The sequence below is a fragment of the Protopterus annectens genome, chromosome 4.part1, assembly GCF_019279795.1.
Source record: "Protopterus annectens isolate FY-2018-M chromosome 4.part1, PAN1.0, whole genome shotgun sequence".
Lineage (NCBI taxonomy): Eukaryota > Metazoa > Chordata > Ceratodontiformes > Protopteridae > Protopterus > Protopterus annectens.
In genome coordinates this window covers 245895378-245910383 of record NC_056734.1, presented here as the reverse complement: position 1 = coordinate 245910383, position 15006 = coordinate 245895378, and positions in this window count along the sequence as shown.

The window sequence follows — 15006 nt, the reverse complement described above, 5'->3', positions numbered from 1 at the left end:
TAACTTACTCTGAAATAAGTTTTTGAAACTTTTACCTTTTTTCTGCACAAAAATAGGGACATATCCACCTTTTGACCCACTTCAGTACTGCACTTTAAAAATTTCCAATTATCCTTTATAATATTTTTTATAGTATGAGCATCAACGCTGTTAGTAACTTGCATAGAAGTTTTAAAATCTTTTGTAACATTATTTTTTGGTACTACTACCCTACCACTTCTACTGCTAACAATTTCTTTAAAGCAAAGTTCTACATCATTTTTAGGATACCCTCTGCTGATAAATTTCTCACATAAACCCATGCACTCTTTATTAAATGTATGATCTTCATCAGTTAAGTGATGTACTCTAGTCAATTGACCTTTAACAATATATATATTTTTTTTGGGGGGTGCATACTATCATAATGCAAAAAAGAATTGTTCTGGACCACTTTCTTATGAATAGCTGTTACCAATTTGCCATTCACCTTGGTAATATTGAGATCTAAAAAATTAATAGTCACCACATCATAAAGGGAAGTAAATTTAAGGAAAGAGCAAACATTATTAAGATAAATCAAGAATTCTTCCAATAATTTTAAATTACCCCTCCAAATTTAAAAAGCATCATCAATAAAATGTTTAAAAAATATTATGTATTTCATATAGATGCTTTCAAACACATGACACTTTCCCCATCCAAGCATAAAAATATTGGCGTAGCTAGGGGCCATCGCGGCATCTATCTCTACTCCATTTACTTGTCTAAACAACTTACCATTAAACTAAAAAAAATGAAATTGAGAATAATGTCTAACATCTCTATAAGGAGACCAACCATACTGGAAGAAAACTTCTTAGAATTCAAGATTTCAAGCCTAACTACCTCCATACCCTTATCATTAGGAATGATGGTATACAATGATTTTACATCCAGGGTAACTAAAATATCTTTGTCTTCCACTACTAAATCACCCAATAAAGTCTTGAATTCAAATTAATCTTTTATATAAGATGAACCCATAGTGGCTACTATTTGTAAATGCCTGTCCACAAAAATAGCCAAGGCTTCAGTCTTGCTGCCCTTACTGGCAACAATAGGGCTCATGGGTGTTTTGTCTAAGTTTTTATGTATCTTAGGCAAACCAGAGATGCGATTCATTTTAGGAGAATGAACATACAAAAACTTTCTGATATCATCAGTTATGCACCCATTTAAAAACTACTCTTCTATTGGGCCATCAATGAAAGAAAAACATTTTTTTTACTTCTGCAAAGACTGTATTTTTTATAAAAAGACACATCAGATAACATATTTTCCATTTCAGTAATATAATCATTCTTATTTAGAATTACCAAAGCATTTCCTTTGTCAGCTTTGGTGACCAAAACAGCATACTTATTTAATAGATCATATAATGACTTCCTCTGGATCCAACTAAGATTGAAAATTTTAAACATAGGCTTATTATCAAACATCTCAATGATTTGCTGCTCACAAACCATTTAAAGCACCTCTAATTCTTTTATCAGTGGGGGGTTATAAACACTTGGCCTTTAGAAAATCTTAGAATCAGCTGCATTGTTAGGAAATAACAACTTCAAATTCAACCTCCTAACATAATCCCTCAAACAATTAATGGTGTCACACTTATCAGCCCTTTTGAAGGAACAAAATTCCAACCTTTTTTCAGTACATTGCACATTTCATCGGACAATACAAGGCTAGCTAGATTCACAATTACAAAAGCAGTATCAACAATACCTTGACAATTTATTTTGCAATGATTTTATTTTTCCAGTTCTTTTTGTACTGAAAGTTCTTTCTCGGTGCAGATACTACTTCTGACCAAGTCTTGCTTGGATTGCCTTGCCTCTGATAAACTTTCACTGGCTGAACATTCCCTTCTTTCTGAAAATCCTTATTGGGGTTGCTGTCTATATTGTTGGTAGTTTTACTACTAGCTATTATATTTGTGTCTGCAACACCCATTGCAGAATTAAAAGGATCATTTCTCTGAGCTAAATGCTTAGATTTTCTAATGGCATTCTCTTCTGTTTGGATTCTCTCTGCCGCCTCGTTCCTCATGTTCTCAGACGTTCGTTGCTGTATACTGGCCGCACCCCCTTCTGCTACATCGCTGCTGACATCATTAAATTCATAGTCTGCCTTATCTCTTAAAAACTTCTTCATTTTCCATTTTTTTAAAATATCATTTTCTTTGCTAAGCTTTTCTTGAATCAAAGAAAACAGCATTGAAATTTTCAGAAGTAAGACTATCTTTTAACTAAAAAAAAGCGGAGTAAGTAAGCATTATAAGGACAACAAACGCAAAATAAATTTCAAGTTTTGTGTTTTGGATGAAGTTTTGGATGCTGATAAGAAATCTGATGCAGAAGAAGAGTTAAGCTGGAAGGAATATGAATGGCAAGTGAAATTGAATGCTTGCCATCCATCTGGTTTGAATGATAGGAAGGAGTTTACTGCTTTCCTTAAAAGGAAAAAAATTATGTCATGTGACATCATAAATCATGTGTATTTAATGAGTGTTTTTTTGGAACACATTATACAGTCTGAAGAAGTCCTTGGTGGATGAAAGCGCTTAATGTGAATGCGTTGAATTAAAAGTTTTTGTCGTTATTTTTGGCTCTGGTTCAGTTTAATTTTATTTTCATTATTTGTTCCAGATTTTTGTTTGTTTTTTAATTTTGACATAGCTATGTATGTTAGGCAGAGATCGCCTCTGAGTAGGTGATATGCAATGGAGTAAACTGGAGTTATTTGAGATGGCCTGCAGAGGGCAATTGTTTGAGGCCCATAATCCTCTTTGTGAGGTATTTCTGCGGCCTTTCCAGTTGTTGTAGATGTCTTGTGAGGTGCATGCACCAAAAGAGGTGCTGTATTCTATAATGGGTCTAATGAGTGATGAGTAGAGGGAACAATGACCTCTTTTTTCCTGGATGAGAAACCTTTTGTGATGAGGTGTGCCATGTAGAAGGATTTCCTGACTACTGTGGCAATGTGATTATCAAAGGAGAGACTACTGTCCACCTGTGTCCCAAGGTCTCTTATCACACTTTCTGTGTCAAGTAGACTACGCCTATGTGGTAGTTCATGGGTACAGAGTTTTTACCAAAAGGGATGACAATGCACTTTTTGGCAATGAGCTTGAGGCCATGGCTTTGATACCAGGCATCTGTCTCAGTGAGGCCCTTTTGTAGGATGTCTACATTGTTTGGAGTTTTGATTATGGCTCCTAGTTTGCAGTCATCTGCAAACTTAATTAGCCAAAGACCTTCTGTGTTAGCCTGTACTTCAGAGAAGTAGACACCAAACAGGAGAGGACCCAGGACTGAATCCTGTAGTACTCCACTTGTCACTGGTCTGAAGTCGGATCTGGAGTCTGCTAATTTCACAGTGTGGGTTCTGTCAGTGAGCCAGTTGGCAACCCATCTTGTGACATAGGGATTTATACCTAGTTTAGTGAGTTTATCTATAATTCCAGAGTGGGGGATGGTGTTGAAAGCCTTGGCAAGATCTAGATAGGCTGTGTGAACCACCTTACCCTCATCTATGGCTTTGGTGTGACCGCTTCAAAGAAGTCTATCAGGTTTAGGAGACATGATCTGCATTTTACAAACCCGAACTGGGTGGACTCCAGAGTTTGGAGATTACCAATGTCATTGTTTATAAGTTCCATGATGATACATTCTAAAGTCTTGCAGACCAGACTCATCAGACTAATGGGGTGGTAGTTCCCAGGGTCCGTGGTGGCTCCCCCTTTGTGGAATGGGATAACCATCACTGTGCATCATTCAGTGGGCACAAAGCCTGAGGTGAGGCTATGACTGAACATAGTACTTAGGTGGGGTGCCAGTTTGTTTTGTAGTTCATGTAGAACGCAGCCTGGGATGTTGTCAGGTACCATGGATGCTGTGTTCTTGGCTTTGGAGAGTGTAGTTTTTACCTGCGCAGCCGTGACTACAGGAACTTTGCATTCTTCCAGTATAGAGACGGGCCATTTAGGGGGGGAGAGGTGGGTAAAGTTAGCACTGAACCTATCTGCCAGGATGTTGGCAATATCAGTTGGTTCTCTATATTTAGTGCCATTGTGCTATAACTCAGAGCAGATCTGAGTGTTGCCATTGAGATTCTTGACATAGCTATAGAATGCTTTGTGGTTGTCTTTAGAATCAGTGATGATTTTGTTTTTGTAACTAGCTTTGGAGGATTTTATGAGGGATCTCTGCTTCTTATTGAGGCTGACCAGGGCGTTCCTCCAATCATGGGATTTTACTCTTTTTCTGCAACAGTTTCTTTCTTCTGTTGTAGGGTTTGTTTATGGCAGGGAACCACCAGATTGACTTCCTTTTTTTGGAGGATAGCATCTTGGTTCTGTTAGGGATTGCACGATCCATCCACTCGTGTAAGTGCTTATAGAATGCATTTGTGAAAGATTCAGCAGTCGTACCTCTATTTTCCATCTGCATGGGTGTCATGAAGTTTGCCACTTCTGTCTTAAGAAACGTGAAGTTGGCTTTGGAGAATTTTATTTATGGTGGTTTTCCTAATGGGGGAATGGGGCCAGAGTGTGGATGTGTAGGGTGATTAGCTTGTGGTCAGATCTGACCAACGAGGAATTGACCTCTGTTGTGGAACACCAGCTGCCCATGTTGGTAATGACCAGGTCTAGGATATTCCTGCCCTTGATAGGGGTGTGGCTAAGTTGCTCCAAGGCATTGGAATTTATGAATTCCAGAAAACATTGAGCAAAAGAGTTGGTACATGAGTAGTTTTCCCAGTTAATGGTGGGGTAGTTGAAATCACTCATTATTAGGGTGTTAAGTTGTACCCTAATATTTTCCAGTGTATCAAGAAATGAGGAGTAGGAATCCTGGGGTATGGTGGGGGATCTGTATAAAGCTACAATTTGGATTGTGGTCATGCCCAGAGTTAGTCGCACTTGGATAATCTCGGACACATTATGCTGAGCAACGAGCCTGGAGGTGTGGATATCCTTAATGAATATGGACACACCTCTGGCTTTAGTGTTTCTTGAACCAGGTCTCTGTGACTGCACAGATGTTAATGTTCTCCATTTTAAGGAGTGCCTCGAGTGAGTGCATTTTGAGGTTTAGACTTCTAGCATTGAGTAGCATTACCCTCAGATTTTGCTTGCTTGTACCTGTTACAGTGGTGAATTTGTCATTTCAACCTTGCCTAAAAAAGGCACTATAGGGGTGGCAAGGAACTTAGCCAGTATCTGGAATCCCAAGGGTGACAGGTGCAGGCCATCTCTGGCAAAGCATCGTGGTCTGTCGATCATGACATCCCAGGCAGATAGATACTGGATCCCTTTAGAATGATACCAGAAGCTTAGCCAATTGCTGAAGTCAATCATTTTGTTCTTGTACTCTGGTATCATTTTGGGTGATGGCAGGATGCTACTCAAGGCTAGGGTCATACCTGCCTGGGCTACAAGATCAGACAGATCCTCCATGTCTCTTTTCATGTAGTCCAGGGAGGTACATCTCAGGTCATTCACACCAACAAGGATAATGACAGTGTCATATTTGTACTTGTTGTGGAGTGACTTGAGTGTGTGCATTATGTGTCAGATCCTGGCACTCGACAGGCAGCTGACAGTAACTTTCTCTTTGTTTAGCCTGGTGAGTGGTGAGTGGAATACCTATGACTAGAGTGATGGGTGCGTTGTTATGCCTTATGGACTGTGTTTGAGTGGCACACTGAGTTTGTGGGCTATGTGACATTTGGGTTGTGTTGGGGATGGAGGTTGCTTGCGTTTCTGCTTTGGAGGTCTCTGTTGCTTGAATAGATTTTTATTGAGAGCCTCCATGAATGTAGGTGTGTGTTATGTTTCTATGTGTGTGTTTTGGTGGTGTAGGTTTTGAAGGAATATGTGATGAGTGTGGTGTGGTGTGGTGCAAGTGTTTACCTTCTCCTCTTGACTGTCTAGTCCTGTCTTGGGTAAAGAGAGCTTTGCTTCCAGTTTGACTATATAAGTGCATCTCTCACAGGTTGTAGTGTTGGGTGGTAGGAGGAGAGGGTTGTCTGTGTACATAAAGCAATTGCTGCATTGCCCCAAGATGCCCAGATTCATCAGGTAGACAGGAGAAAACACTGGGAACTGACCCTTAGACATGCCTGGATAGTGCTTATTTAAGTACTAAAAACTGCTTTCCTCTAGATAAGTTTGAAAAGTTGAGTGTTGTAGTAATTTGTAGCTTATTTCGTGCTTACAATGAGTTCTGAACAAGTGATGAGCTCAAAGAAACAGATTTGATTGCTAAAACTAAAAAACTGGCTAGTTCTAAGGTAAAATTTGAAGAGCAGTCTTTATGGCACTGGGAAGAGTTTAACCCTTGCTTAGCTATGATGCATAAAGTGTTTTTTTTTTTTGTAAAGTGTAAAGGGAGAAAGGAGGAGCAGAATATAATTCAAGGTTAAGAAACTAAGTGGGTTTGCCTTCTCAAATGTTCTCCCTGTATTAGGTAGAATGAGGTAATGACACTAGACTGGGAGGAGTGTCCCAGATCAAATTTACAGTTGGGGTGGGCAACTGCAAAGCCACCAAGTATAAGAACAAGATACCAATAGAGAGGGAGGGTGGGAAACAAAAATCAGAACAAACAAACCCAAACAGATGCTTAACAAATGTAGAAAATTTCCAGTTAATACCGCACACACAATGAAACTAGCTAGAAAACTATGCAGCAGACAATAAAAGTGCTATAAATAACTCATAAAAATAAGCAAAAAACATGATACTTAATGTTATATATCACAGATCAGAGTTTGCTCAGTGCCCTTCCTCCAATTAGCTCAGTGTTAAATGGCAGAAACACTAACAAGTTAACTTCTTAATTAACAGAAAGTTGAGACCTGAAACATCTTTAAAAAAGGCTTGAAAGAACCAATGAGGTGCTTACTCCAAGCCGTAGTCCAGGTAACCTCAATCAGCCAATGACCATAAACACTTCCCTCTCACTGAAATGTAAGAATGGCTTTGGCTAAACTAAGATGGCCTGGAACATGTGCTCAGACACACAGTCTCTGCAAACAAACTAGGCCCAAAACACAAGCCTGAATATGGACAATGCTACAACCACTCACACTACTTTCTTAGAAAAAAACTGCAGAAATGTTTATCACAGCAGAAAAGCAGCAGTGAACCTTTAAATGAAAGTTTTAGATAAAGGAGTAAGGAGACTCTGGAGAATGATTTTAATTGCAAACAAATATGTTATATGATACACACCTTGGCAGGAAATCAGAACAAACAAACCCAAACAGATGCTTAACAAAGGTAGAAACTTTCCGGTTAATACCTCACACACAGTAAAACTAGCTAGAAAAGTATGCAGCAGACAATAAAAATGCTATAAAGAACTTGTAGAATAAGCAAAAAAAAAAGATACTTAATGTTATATATCACAGATCCGAGTTTGCTCAGTGCCCTTACTCCAGTTAGCTCAGTGTCAAATGGCAGAAACACTCACAAGTTAACTTCTTAAGTAACAGCTTACTGTGATATATATGGCACAAATGGTACTTAAAAATGTATGCACATACCTGCTTTTACTTTCAGTTATATCTGAGTAATAGGTAGCTGCTACGGTAATTTGTCACCTGCTAGCATTGCTGTTTTGGGGAATAATAACTCATTATGGATCTGTGTTAACATTACTCATTATCCAATGTAGCTGTTTAGATTGATGCATTTATGGAAAATTTGTACATTATGAAAAATGTTTGTAACTTACTGGAGTGGTGTGTGATTTACCTCTATGCATACAGGTGTTGACATCATCATCATGAACATGCAGTAATTTCCCAAATGCAGTTGTACAGACAGATGTAAATAGCAAAACTAAACAGTACATAAAGATGAATTATGGTTATCCTTATATCTTGCGAGTGACTCCATGCACTTTGAGGTACATATATGTATGGAAAACTGTGGATGCTACATACTATGTATTCTTTTTCTGTTTGGATATTTACTCATTGATGGTTCTTAAAACAAGTATTACAACTACTGGGTCAATACAAAAAAGGACCCACACTATCTGTGGCCTGTTTATGGATCCTGAGATTTTTGGATGCTTTGCCTAAGTTGTTCATTTGATAATTGAAAGATACCCTCTGCTGATGCAGATGGTATTCACTGCCCAGTAATGATTGCGTTGATATAAGATCATCATGCATAACATGTCATATGACGGATTGTTTTTGAATAGTTGTCTGTTTAGGCTGCAATTGCATTACAGCTACAGCCATTACACATTTCTGTTTTACACAATGTTGAGTAGTATGTTAATGTGAAATGCATGTTGACTGTGACTCCTGTGGCATGATGTTGTTGTAGTAGGATCTCTATTCCATGGATGTGTACTATAAGAGGTTTGAGTCCCACAAATAGCCTCTACAGCTATCACAAGTTATGTTGCTTTTTACAAGTGTCAGATATGCAGGCATTGCTGTATGTTTTTGTATTTCACATTACTATATGCCATAATGAGTATTTAACAGAATTTTGCATTGCACAGGAATACATAGTGTTTACAGTGTCATAAGCTGTCCACATAATCATTTCCATATGTGGGTCCCCACATAAATCTAAACATGTGCATATCACTGTCTTTCAGATGGCAAACAGACGTAGGGGTAAACATTTCTCCCCACAGGAGAATGAGATTATAAAACATGCTCTGAGACAACATGTATGGAGTATCCTTGGATGGGCAGGGAATATAGTATGGAGGAAAAAAGTGTGGGCTGACCTCACCAATATGATTAATATGGTGGCAGGTAACAATATGTCCTATGATGCCTGTTGTTGATGCTGCTCTGACACAATCCTCTGTGCAACCAATAGTGTATGATTATATGAGAGATCAAGGGATGCCACCAGTCAGATCACACTATTTCTTGCATCTCTGCATATGGCAAATGGGGAGTCCCGTATACCCTGGGGTGGGATAGAACCAGGTGTTCCTACTTTGTATAACATCAATGACTATAAATTAAATCATCACATATTGCTGGTGCATGCATATTCATATACTGTCATTTTTGTTTTACGGCAGCAGTATTGTATTATGCACAGGAATCCACAAAGGGTGATAATGTTCAATGTAACTGTAATGACATGGTGCCAAACAACTGCAGTATAGACACAACAGTGCAACCAACATGTGTAATGTCTGCATTAATGTTCACAGGTTCATCTTCTTCTTCTGCACAACAGCAGGAAACGGCAGGTAAATATCTCCATACAGTGTTACTATGAACACTACCTTTAATTGCCTCATCCTCAGTCTCATATGTCATGCCACTGCTGTTAACTGTCATACTGATATGTGCATAGGTTGCAGCAATGTGTAGCAGATCTGTGATACCTGACAATAATGTTGTTGTTTTTTTACACAGGGACACCTGACCAACAGGTGCACTGTATGTTACGTGAGTATTAGCAGCCCCTGGTACTCTGTCACATATGTCATCATGTCACCATTCCATTGACTGCATACATGACTGTGATATCTTTCTCTTTACTTTATCACCGCAGGAACCGCAGTACAACACAAAAACTCACAATATTGGAAGTCTGTCAGTGGTATGTTATTACCTGTCTTTCATACATGTCATTGCCTTTATTCCTGTTGTCCTCCATTAATATTGTGTCCTTCTACCCACTCATAGGACAGACTACATCATTATCAAGTGGTATGCCTATGTAATACCTACTGCATGTTTTAACAGTGTTGGAATGGTCCATGCTGGCAATCTTTGTTTCCCTACAACAGTTGTATTTCAAACACCTATATTAAATTATCACTTGTGACATAAGCAAATTTACATTCATATAAAAGTAATCAAACTTCCCCGTGTTTCATCATCACCCCTTTCCACTTTGAATTATAGTTTTCTGCTTGTGCTATGTATAGGAGTCTTAACTGTGTAGCTCTGAAATACCCCTTCAAATTGGGTAATCCCACTCCGGCTAGTTCTTCATGAAGAATCGGTTAATCCCACTTGACTCTTGCCATCTTCCCCTCCCAGATAAAGTCCTTCACCTATTTATTAATTTCACAACAGTTGCATTTCATCCCACTCCTCCCATACTATATTTCCAATCTTCCCATGAGGACTTGTCACTTGTGTGCTATGCTTGTATTCCTCACATATGTCAGGTATATCGAATATGTAACATAATTGTCAACTCCTTCTTATATAGATTCCGTGGCCCATACACAAGCAAGACCTCATGGTAAGTCATTATTATCTGTAACATTGCAGTGAGATATATGTGTCATATGTCTTTAATGATATATACACCATGTGATGTAAGCACGTTGTCCTGATATGTGTAATCTGGCTCCTCATTTAGCGCATCAACTATCTCTATCCTCCATTAGCACATCCAGTGATAGCTGTGGGATGTCATCTTCAAACATATGGAGTTCCTAGGGTAGTTCATCCACACCTCCAGCTGGAAGAGCACAATCTGCTGTTGTTAACATGTTGTGAAGCATGGTGCACACAGTTATCATTTGTGTTGCCTTCTCAGGTGTGCATTACAGTGAACCCCTGGATGTGTCCAGATATCTGAACCTAGCTTTCAGTTCACCAAACACATGCTTAATTTTATTTCATGTTCTTGTGTGCACTTTATTGTAGGCCTCCTTGGCAGGGTTTGATGGTTACGTGTACGGGATCATTATCCACGGCTCACGGGGCTAACCACAGTCACCTGTTGTGGATAGTAAACACATATGTTGTCAGAATGGATATTGCTGGGAGGGCTGTCCTTAGTTTACATGCTAGCTGTGTTCCTGTGGTTACCTAGAAGTAGTCCCTCAGCTATTTCACTTTTCTGGAATGCAACCCTCAGACCACTTTCCCTCCATGTGGCAGCATCATGGACACTTCCAGGGTATGTTGCCATGATGCTTGTTGTGCTGCCATCTACTGCACACATGAACTGTCAGTTCAGGGATGGTCATCCATGTCTGTTAATGTGTCTGTCTGCTTCTGGATGAACTGGGGCTATGACAGGGATGTGGGTACAATCTATTGCAACAAGTACATGTTGGAAGTTTTCAAGGTTATAAAACTGGTGCATAACAGTTCTCCACTCCATGGGGGTAGATGGAAACTGTATGTAGTCATCCACTTTGTTGTACATTTCTGCCAGGAATTTTGACAGGATATGACCATCAGCTGTCTGTGACACTCCTATAGCATCCCCCTTGTGTCTTTGGAATATCCCAGATATGAGTACACCCAGGATCATGCACACTTTTGTTTCAAATGGGATGGGGTTGGCTCGCAATGTCCACACAGACACGTGTGGGACACAAACATTACACACAGCCTGCATCAGCTGTCTGTCTAGGCAGTACCTGTCAATCATTTGTTGTTCTGACAGTTGGCTTAGTTGCAGATTTGATCTCACTGTAGCTGGCTACCTTCTAGGGCACACAGCCACATTATTCTGCCTGGATTGCAGTACTGCAGCCTGTTGCAGTTCATTCACTGCATGTTGCATTTTTTGGTGGTATTATTATGTTTTCCATTGTATTCCCTAACCATAGCATCCATTGCTTGTCAAGCAGTATGGAATACACAGCGGATTTCAGAACCAGAGTCGGCATTGCAGTCTGTTGCATTTGCGCTGCGTTGGGTACACACAATGTGTTACAGAATCCGATGGGTGTGCATAGAACTGGTAATTATCTTGTGCTGTTTAAAGAAGTGTGTCTTCTGAAATCATGGCTGTAGCTGGTACACAGAAGTCTCCCTTCAGTATGCTGCCCTGTCCACAAATAGCTTTTGGAATCTGACCCCACATCATTATGTTGTGCACCTACTTTTTCAAGAAAGGCTTTAAATTGCCTGGGATTCAGACCCCCTTGATCTTATGAAGTTAGCAGCAGCAGTGACCTTTCCCATTACCTCTTCATTTCATCTGGCACTGGCCTCCTTATTAAGTTACACATCCACTTTGCTTGCCAGTAATGGAGAAAGCACCATCAGATGTAACCCCACAGGCTTTTGCCTCATTGAGCTTCATTTTCTCCAGTATCTGTTTCACTCACTCAAAATGTCTCTTCCTGTTGTTGGACCCTTCATTGTGCAAATGTCAAGCAGTTCTTCCAGTACATCAAAAGACTCGGTAACTCCTAAACAAATATAACTAACTGAGTAGTGTCTCCACCATTAGTACTTATATTAAGTGCCACGCTAAAGAACTGACAATGTTGTACTCTCCTACAAAGGTTATGTTTGATGCTTGTGGACAGGTCCTCCACTTGTCTCAGATTGCCCACTGTAATTTTTTTCTCTGGAGAGGCTACATCTATAAATATTCTATGGCAGTCTTTGGCAAATATTCTCTATATGAAAATGGATTCCCTCTTTTTTGCTATTAGTTCTACTAGTGAATAACTGACTTTCATTGGCATTTCACTATTCTGGCTTGTGACTTTGAAAAGTGACTGCTGGCTGTTAATAGCCTACTTCAGGGCTTTTCCTCTATCCGTCCTCAATTTTCCAGTAATGTTAAATTTAGTTGCATGCTTTGTAACGTAATGGTGTTTTTTACTGTGCCCCTTGGACGTAGCTATAACTTCCTGACAAATTAAACACAAAATGATACCATGCTGTTCAATCTTGAAATACTCTTCAGCCCACAAACTTTTGAAAATATAAACCACTGAAAAATCTTTCTTGTCTTAGTATCAGACATCATTTTGATATGTATCTGTGGGGAGAAAGTACCAAGAGAAACATAGCTGGCTAACTTCATTCCATCCTAGATAGCTCCCAAAAAGCATTCTGAAACACTTTAAAAATTTACACATGATCCAGAATTAACCTCACAGCTGCCCCCTAGTATTAAGGTACCTGTTTCCACTCTACCTCCATGACAAGACCTTGCATATTGCCAATCCAACAAGCCATATAAAAGATTAGTATATCACTCCCATAAAAGGCAGAGTCGTCAAACACACTATTGCTGCTTGCAATGAATATGAGATAATTTTACAGTTATACAGGTGTTGCTTAGCCACATAGTACAGACTGCATCCTATGTGCTTTGAATAGGAATTAACCTTTACCAGTTCAACCACAGCAGTCTAATTATTACAGAAATCCTCAACAGATGAATAAGGACAGATGAGACTGTGTTGGCTTCCTTAGTCTAGCAGGTTTGGAACAAGACTAGAACTCTGAAAATGCATTACATTCTCACACAAACCACCACATGATCACAGTAGGTGGAAAATCTCAAAAAGTGCAGGCCAAAAAACAGAACTTATAAATCACCCCATAATTACTGCAGACAAAAATGTGAAGATCCGACACTCCAAACCAATTATTGTTTCACATCCCACAAGAAGTCAATGTCACTGTAGGCAGAAAACCGATAGATCACAGTAGATTAAATGAAGGAATCATAATATGCAGGTAGCAAAACCAAACATCAGCACAAGTGGCAAACAGAAGTGAATCCAAACTGCAGAGAAAGTCACTTTCAAATAATTTCCTTTCCACTACATAGTTATGCACAACAAAGCTCATCTCAGAATGACTTGCTGAAATGGTAATGAGAGCACTCAGTAAACTAGCATTGCAAATAATTCAAACACAAATAAATGCATGGAAATCTAAACTATGCAAAATATGAAAATATGCACACTTTAAACATACACAGAAATTTATGAATTATGCACTAATTCAATCCCACACTAAATACAGTAGATTACTCAAAACAAATATAGTGAAAGTGGAAATATTCAATCTATGCACATTATGCATGGACATCAATGAATTGTGTACAGATTCAAACTTCCTCCACCAAATCAGGTTAATTTTCAATAGTTAGTTTTACTCATAATCATTTTTTAAAACCCTTAAAATGAAAACAGTGATAGAGGCTTAGACGCCAAATCAGGTTGCTTCAAACTGCACTCTGCAAAGTCATAACAGGCACACACCCCTCCATTTTCTCAACCTCTTTTGAAAATATACTGACTTACCAGAGAATCCCGAGTTGAACAAGGGGGCAGGGAAAATATAGGATGAAACCAAGAAACACACCTCTGTAGTGGAATTTTCAGCAAAGGGAAAACAATTGGGAGGCTAGAGTCCAATGGGCCAAAATCAAGGACAGATCTTAAATATTTTTCTTACAAGTTTAGAAAGTTGGTAGCGTAATGGGTTTTGCAATTTTAAATACTGCTGTTATATACATAAAAAACTTGCTATCATAAAAGGTTTTAGATTGGCAAGCATTTTCTTAATACTGTGAGCTCTGTAACTCAACAGAATGATATTTAGTGATTTCAGTACTTCATTATTTGCCAGAAAATCACAAACCTTATGAGGAGCAGACTAAAATTGGGGCAGAAAATGGATACCTCTTCTACACTTGTGAATCATCTACCCACACTGTCTTCTAACCTTCTGCAACAGTACTCAAACAGATGACATTTGCCAGGAAACCACATTTTTTTTGAGGAACAGACCAAAGCTATGAGGCAAAAATCTGGACATTCTGAAAAAATCAGGACAGTCGAGAAAGAAGTATGATATTATTATGGTATTCGTCAATCCCTTCAGTAGTTTGACTATGTATCCACAAGCACTCAAATGACACCAAAATGAATCATTTCCCCCAAGGCTACCTTCATTATTTGACCATGTATCCACAAGAACTCAAATTACACCAAAATGAATCATTTCCCACAATGCTACCATCAGGATTTGACCATGTATCCACAAGCACTCAAATGACACCAAAATGAAACATTTCCCCCAGTGCTACCTTCAGTGTTTGACCATGTATACACAAGCACTCAAATGACACCAAAATGAATAATTTCCCCCAATGCTACCTTCAGTATTTGACCTTGTATCCACAAGCAGTTAAATGACACCAAAATAAATCATTTCCCACCAACGCTACCTTCAGTATTTGATCATGTATCCACA